The sequence below is a fragment of the Macaca thibetana genome, chromosome 8 (genome assembly GCF_024542745.1).
Source record: "Macaca thibetana thibetana isolate TM-01 chromosome 8, ASM2454274v1, whole genome shotgun sequence".
NCBI lineage: Eukaryota > Metazoa > Chordata > Mammalia > Primates > Cercopithecidae > Macaca > Macaca thibetana.
In genome coordinates, this window is record NC_065585.1 from 63,755,457 (window position 1) to 63,763,768 (window position 8,312).

General features: G+C 37.5%; 1 pseudogene; it reads left to right on the forward strand.

Annotated features, from left to right (window-relative positions):
• Positions 1 to 1,082: 1,082 nt before the first annotated feature.
• Positions 1,083 to 1,958, forward strand: LOC126961669 (peptidyl-prolyl cis-trans isomerase A-like; annotated as a pseudogene).
• The last annotated feature ends 6,354 nt before the right edge of the window (positions 1,959 to 8,312 follow it).

Here is an 8,312-nt window from a genome sequence, read left to right on the forward strand (position 1 = left end):
TTTCCTGATGGAAGTCAGAAAATTATAAAACAAGATGGTTTTCAGTATATATATTTGAGAACAAGATGAGGAAACAAAATGCTAAAAACCTGTACTTGAAATGCTATTTCTGTATAAAAATAATGAAATGTCAGGATCAAGAGGAATCCCATAAATCACGTTATTAGCTTCTGTTTTAGTTTATTACATGCAGCTATGGATCTGAGACCTTTTCTCTTATTAAATCTACAATTGGCTAAATTGACACAATTTCACTCTCTTATAAAAAAAGAGAATCCTATCTAAATTACATGATTTAGTTTTACCCATTATTTGACCTTTCCTTTGCTTATATTTCCTATTTACAGTTTCAAGCTTTTGAAAGCTGGCTTGACATACAAAGTATTTTTCTGTGGCAAACAAAATAAATCAGTCCCTTCAGAACGCTTTACTGTATTTATATCCCATCTTGTTCCAAAAGATAGAGAGGATTTACAAAATCGTGTATAATAAAATGACAATATTTAATAAGATAAAAAGTTAGAAATGAAGAAAATAATGAGGGAAAGCTTTATAATGTTATTTACTTTAAAAGTAAAGTTGATTAAGCACTTAGTTGCTACTGCTCAAGATTATAAACAAAATAACCAATACCAGACAAACATGCTCTATTAGTTTTACTGTACTAGGCCATTTCTCTGTGCTTATAGCCCACTCTTACTTGTTTCATGTAAAGTCTTTCCGGAAGAACACCAGGTTAGCATAGTATTAAAGTGAGAGTGGATACCATTTGTTGAGCATCTCCTCTGAACCACCCAAATAATTATTCATTCAGTTTGGTCACATTCTAAGCTAAATTCAACTCAACCAGCAGACATTTGTGCCCTGTTATTTCATGTTTTCCCACACATGTATTTTTTAGGTGCCCTCTGAGTATAAGCTCCTCAAGGGCAAAAACAAGGTGTTTCACCCCTTTATACTGCTCACAATCCCAATTCCACCATACTCCTCCCACCATGAAAAAGTTTTATTGCAAAAGCAGTCTATGGGAAGAGTGATCTTTGCCCATCCTGCCTCTGTGTGTGTGTGTGTGTGTGTGTGTGTGTGTGTATGTGTGTGTATCATAGTCTAAACTACTTACTACAGATTCTGAATCCCAATCCCAAATAAAATGTGGTTTTGCAGCTTTGCAGACACCGCCGCCGAGGAAAACCCTGTACTATTAGCCATGGTCAACCCAACCGTGTTCTTCAACATTGCCATCGACAGCCAGCCCTTGGGCCGTGTCTCTTTCGAGCTGTTTGCAGACAAGTTTCCAAAGACTGCAGAAAATTTTCGTGCTCTGAGCACTGGAGAGAAAGGATTTGGTTATAAGGCTTCCTGCTTTCACAGAATTATTCCAGGGTGGTGACTTCACACGCCATAATGGCATTGGTGGCAAGTCCATCTATGGGGAGAAATTTGAAGATGAGAACTTCATCCTAAAGCATACAGGTCCTGGCATCTTGTTCATGGCAAATGCCGGACCCAACACAAATGGTTCCCAGTTTTTCATCTGCACTGCCAAGACTGAGTGGTTGGATGGAAAGCATGTGGTCTTTGGCAAAGTGAAAGAAGACATGAATATTGTGGAGGCCATGGAGCGCTTTGGGTCCAGGAATGGCAAGACCAGCAAGAAGATCACCGTTGCTGACTGTGGACAACTCAAATAAGTTTGACTTGTGTTTCATCTTAACCACCAGACCATTCCTTCTGCAGCTCAGGAAGCACCCCTCCACCCCATTTGCTCGCAGTATCCTAGAATCTTTGTGCTCTCGCTGCAGTTCCCTTTGGGTTCCATGTTTTCCTTGTTCCCTCCCATGCCTAGCTGGATTGCAGAGTTGAGTTAAGTTTATGATTATGAAATAAAAACTAAATAGCAAAAAAACAAAAAAAATGTGGCTTTGCAAAGAGACTCGAAAGAGGTTCTTATGAGTTCAAGCATGTCCCTTTCAAAATTCACATGTTGAAGTCCTAATCCCCATTACATCAGACCTTATTTAGAGGTAGGATATTAACAGAGGTAATCTAGGTAAAAATGAAGTCATTCAGGTGCATCCTAATATAATATGACCAGTGTCCTTATAAGAAGAGGATATTAGGATTCAAACTGGTATAGAAGGAAGACAATGTGAAGATACAGGTAGAAGACAGCCATATGCAAGCCAAAGGGAGATCTAGAACAGGTGTCTCCCTCATGGCCTTCAGAAAGAACATATTCTGCTGACACCTTGATCTCAAACTTCTGGCCTCCAGAATTGGGAGAAAATTAAATTCTGTTGTTTACGCTACTCCGTTTATAAGTACTTTTTGACAGCAACACCAGGAAACTAACACAGAAGGTTTTTTTGGGATTTTTTGTTTGTGTTTTTTAACTTGCAGCATCTAGATATTATTTGAGACTGTCTGAACTCATTGAGATAAGAATCATACACATTTTACTCTTTGTTTTTATATATAGCAAACTACTAAGACTATATACACAGTAGGGTCGTATATCAATATTTAGTTCTACTCATTAATTAATGATGGTAACCTTTCACCAGTTTTGCAAGAGAATAGTGTGCGTTCTGGTCCAGTCTGAATGATAACATTTATAGTATCCTCATAATCAACAACATCTTATTGAGGTTATACCCTGTGCCTATTACTGTTATGGGCACTTCATTCACGTTAAATCTCTTAATCCTGACAAGAGGAAGGAAATGCTATTATTATCTCTGTACCTTGCTGTTTTGCATACTATCTCTTCTTTCTTCAGGCCTTTACTACTAACCACAGAAAGTTCAAGTCTTATCTATTTGCTTAAAGAATATCCTTTATGAACTAATGTTTGATAGCTCCTTTTCTCAGGAGTCGTTCATTCTATTAATTTGTTCTGCAAGATGTTAGATATTAACAGTATGTTAACGAACGTTTTGCATGATAATGCAGCTCTCTGTCATCTTGTAGCTCACCTGTTTCAGAATCATCTTGACTACTTGTTTGAAATTCTCATTCCAAGGTCCAATGTCAGACCTAATGAATTAGTTTCTAAGGGTGGGGCCCTGACAACTATATTTGTAAATAAACTTTTTGGACGATTCCTCTGCACATTCAAATTTGAGAACCATGGACTATTTTGAAAATGCCATCTGTGTTTTCACTAAATATTAGTTCAATTGATTTCTTAACTAATTAATGGAGACCTTACCTACTAATCATATGGGAAGAAACTTTACAAATTATAAAAGGTTAAATATAAAATTATAATAAAAAAATCAATGCAGTTTTAAAGCAGATTACATTCACACTGTTAGGAAGACAAGGAAAGCAAGAATTAATACTCAACAAATGAGCCTGAAAACATCACTAATCCATCTGCTTTACATTAAATGTCTCATTAAGAAGGACAATTTTAGTGTATGATTACTGACCTTGGTGGATTTCACCAATTATTTCATAATACTGTAATCCAAGTTACAAGTTCCAGCGCATGTATTGACAATGAAGTCTAATGGACTGGAAAGAAGAAAAGAATTCATTATAAAAAATATATTAGTCTCATTATTTCCAAAAGTCTTCCATCAATTTGATTTGCCAGAAGTCAATAGTTTTATAGAAAAGCCTAAATATTTCTAAGTTCCTGATTGGTAACAGGAAGAAGCATGTTGTGTAGCCAGCCTCCAAGATGGCACCCAGTGATCCTGACCTCCTGGTTTTCATACCCTTGTGTAGTCCTCTCCCATATTGAATAGACCTGACTAAACTCATTGAGATAAGAATCATATATATTTTACTCTTTGTTTTTATATATAGCAAACTACTAAGACTATATACACAGTGGGGTCAGATATCAACATCTAGTTCTACCCCTTAATTAATGATGGTAACCTTTGACCAGTTTTGCAAGAGAATAGTATGTGTTCTGGTCCAGTATGGATGATAAAATTTACAGTATCCTCAAAATGGACAACATTTCATTGAGGTTATACCCTGTGCTTATCCATCCAGTAGGATATTGCAAAAATGATGGGAGTGGGACTTCTGAGGTTAGGTCATAAAAGATACTATCGCTTTTCTCCTGGTTTCTCTCTCCTGTTACTCTGAAAGACTCCTGCTGTCATGCTGCACGGACACTTAAGTAGCCTATGGAAGGACACATATGAAGAGAAACTGCTTTCTGCCAACAGCTGACACGAACTTTCTACACATGTAGAGTGAGTCATCTTAGAAGCAAAACCTTCAGCCCTGGACAGTCCTTCAAATAACTGCAGCTTCAGCCGCCATCTTGATTGCAAACTCACCAGATACCCTAAACCAAAATCATGCAACTAAGCCACTCCTGAATTCCTAATCCACAGAAACTGCGTGATATGGCAAATGTGTATTTTTGCTTTTAAATATTTTGTTATGTATCAATAGATATAAATTAATACAGATATAAATGCAATAATTCCAAGGATGCTTACATGCTGGAATAGCACTTGATATTATTAACCTACCTCTCCGCAGCCCTTCAAATCCAGGTTTTATTTTCACTTTTCCACCATCTTTTCAGAGAGCTCTTTCTCAATCCCTTCTGCTTTCTTTCTCCTTTTATCTCTTATGATTGGTCCCTTCCAAGAGATCTACTTTTTATTCTCTTGGTTCATTCATCCCATATCAACTCATCTTCTCTATGAGGATGGTTTTCAAATCTTTTTTTTTCCAGCCCTGAATGTCTCTCCTAAGGTACAATATACAAATGGCACTTGAGCGTTTCCACATGGGTGCTCAAAGTCAACATAGCTGCAACTGGATTTGTCTTCTTGTCTTTAAAATTGATTGTCCTCTTCTGACTTCATATCTATTAATGGGACTCTTCTTCTCCCCAGCGATAAACCATCAAACTAATTCTCCAACTCTTCACTTATTTTCCATTGGCTTCTTATTGTTAAATTCTGTGAATTTATGCTTCACAATGTCTTTAAAATCTTCTATTTCTGTTCATTTCTATTACCTGATTCACAACCACTTGCTTGTGAAGTGATCATTACAATAACCCCCTGAGGTGATAATAATAGTAACCACTACATTTATTCTTCTTGACCTCCAACACTAATAAAATAATATTAGTTCATGACCTTCCATCTGTCATTGCACACAACTGTCAAATTTATCCTTCTAGACATTACATTCTTCTTCCTTCACTGAGAAATTTTCAATGGCAATTCTTTATCCTTAATTTTACCTTTCCCAACCCCTTCTCCAACTACAGCATTATTTTAATCCTTGTGAACTAAGCTGGAATTTTACTGCCATCCTAGCATGTCAATCATAGTTCCACCTCCATACTTCTTGTCCAGTTCACTCTCCACTTGTTAATGACCTCCTTAGTCTCTCTACATATTCACAATATTTAAATCTTTGCCATGTTTCACAACCCAACTCAAGTCTCACCTCTCTAATAGATTTTCTTTGTTCTCTCTGGTTCACAAAATATTGCCAGTATATGTATTCAAAAGTATAATAAATGGACAAGAAATATTAATATGAAATTAAGATATTATCTATACAAGTTATCTAAACCACTGTTATACTTGCTTCTTGTTGCATTCATTTAGCAGTAAATAGTGTATGTCTTTGTGCTTTCAACGAATGAAGACCTAGCTCAACATGAATCAGCTGAAATAGAATGACATTTCTGCAAGTCTCTAGAAATCTCATAATTCCATCTGGAATTATGAATGCCTGTTGGTCATTAATAAGCCAGCTCTACCCAAATAGTGCCTACATGATTAGGTCAGCATAAATCTGTTGTGATTTAGAATAGAAAGTGGCACCGCCTGCATTGTTTCCTTTGCCATTGTTCCATATTGTGATCATGCTTAACTGATTAAATGATACTTTCTATACAACATTTTATTAGTAAGAGTGGAAATTACTGTATTTCTCTTAAAACTGAACTTGTTTTATATGTCCCAGAAATTTCTTAAATGCTAGTCCTAAGGGCCTAGCCCACAATGGTACTTCTCTAACAGCAACAACATAGCATATCTGCCCAAAGAGCACTACATCTAGCCATTATGATTTATCCAACTCTAAAATACTGACAATAACATTATGGATTTTTTTTCATTTGTATTAGTGTCTCCTCCCTCCATAAATTGCACACTACTGGAAGTCAGAAACGAAGTTCAATAATTCATTCAAAAATGTTTTCTGAATATTAGTTCGGGAAGGATCCATTAAAAATTTTGAAGAAAGAATGTATGAGGCAGAGTTCTGAGTTGCAAGCAGCAGAAATACTCTGGTCAAATTAAAAAGAAAAGGAAAACAATATATTGAAAAGCTATTGGGTGGAACACAGATTCATCTACAAGTCAGAGAACCGGGCTCAGAAAATAGCCAGGAACAAAAGGCAGCTGGATCATGACGTAAAACTGGTTGGGCAAGAGACTGAAGCTCTACATCTGACCTCTGGACACTGGAACTACCACCAGTGCTGCCTCCAGCACTAGACTCTGGAGGCCACTCCTGACACTATTACCTTGGAGACTGGATATTGCTGCCACTTTTTGCTTTGGATTCTAAATCTATAGCAGGCATGTCTGATTGGGCTAGCACGTGTTATGCACCTCAGCTGCGAGAGACTGAAAAAACAGTGACAATTCTTTTTACCTTCAAAAACAAGAGGCAAAATAAGTCAACCAGGGAATGAGGTTCAGATGCTAGACAACAAAAATAATTTTCTAAAAAAAAGGTATGTTTTCACTACAATGTATTATGATCATTTTGCCCTTTAGAACGATCACTGTAACACCAATATTGAGAATAATTACAGAGGCCAAATTGGAGTTTTAGTTTGAAGCTGCATGCAAGACATTATGAAGGTAAGGGGATGGAGAGGAAACAACAGATTCAAGAGAACGTATAATGACAGAATTGACAGAATCTGGAGACCAATTTCACTTGGTAAGTAAAGGAGGGTTGTCAATAATTGCTGTTGGATTTCTGGCTGGGGAGACCATGTGAATTTAAACAGAAAATTTAGCAAATCAGTTAGGGGCATTTTGAGTATAAAGTGTCTGTGGCAATTTAAACGTGGCCATAAAATCTTTGCAGTTTTTCTTTGCAAAACTGCAAAAAAAAAAAAAAAAAAAAAAAAAAAAAAAAAAAAAAAAAAAGATTCTTGGTATAATTTGGATATTTATCCCTGCCCAAATCCAGTGTTGGAGGTGGGACCTAGTGGGAAGCATTTAGGTCTTAAGGGAAGAACCCCTATGGCTTGGTGCTGTTCTCACAGTGTTGAGTGGATTTTCATGAGATTTGGTTGTTTAAAAGTGTCACCTCCCACTCCCTCTCGCTCCTGCTCTGGCCATATGACGTGCCTGCTTCCACTTTACACTCCACCATGAATTAAAGCTCCCCAAGGCCTTCCCAGAAGCTGAGCAGATGCTGGCACCACGCTTGTACAGCCTGAAAAACCATGAACCAAAAAAACTTCTTTACTTTATAAATTACTCAGCCTCAGGCATTCCTTTATAGCAATGAAAGAATGGCCTAGAACAGAAAATTGGTACTGGGAGAGGCATCACTTTAAAGATACCTGAAAATGTGGAAGCAGCTTTGGAACTGGTGACAGGGAGAGGTTGAAAGAGTTTGGAAGACTCAGAAGAAAAGAAGGTGAGGGCAAGTTTGGAATTTCTTAGAGACTGGTTAAATGGTTATGACCAAAATGCTGATAGTGCCATAGACAGTGAAGGCCAGGCTGCCAAGGCCTCAGATGGAAAAGAGGAATTTACTGGGAACAGGAGCAAAGATCACCCATGCTATGCATTAGCAAAGAGATTGGCTGTATTCTGCCCATGTACAAGAGATCTGTGGAAGTTTAAACTTAAGAGTGATGACTTAGGGTACCTGATGGAAACAATTTCTAAGCAGAAGTGTTCAAGATGTGGCCTGGGTGCTTCTAACAACCTATGCTCAAATGTGGGAGCAAAGAAATGACTTACAGTTGGAATTTATATTTAAACAGGAAACAGAGCACAAAAGTTTGGAAAATCTGTAGCCTGGCTATGTAACAGAGAAAGAAAATTCTTTTTCATGAGAGGAATTCAAGCAGGCTGTGGAGCAACCACTTGCTAGAGAGCTTTGCCTAACTAAGAAGGAGCTAAGTGCTGACAGCCAAGACAATGTGGAAAAGGCCTCGAAGGTGTTTCATAGATCTCTGAAGCAGCCCCTCCCATCACAGGCTTTGAGGCCTAGGAGGACTGAGTTGTTTTGTGGGCCAGGTCCATGCCCTGTTTCCTTGTTCAGCCTCAAGATACTAC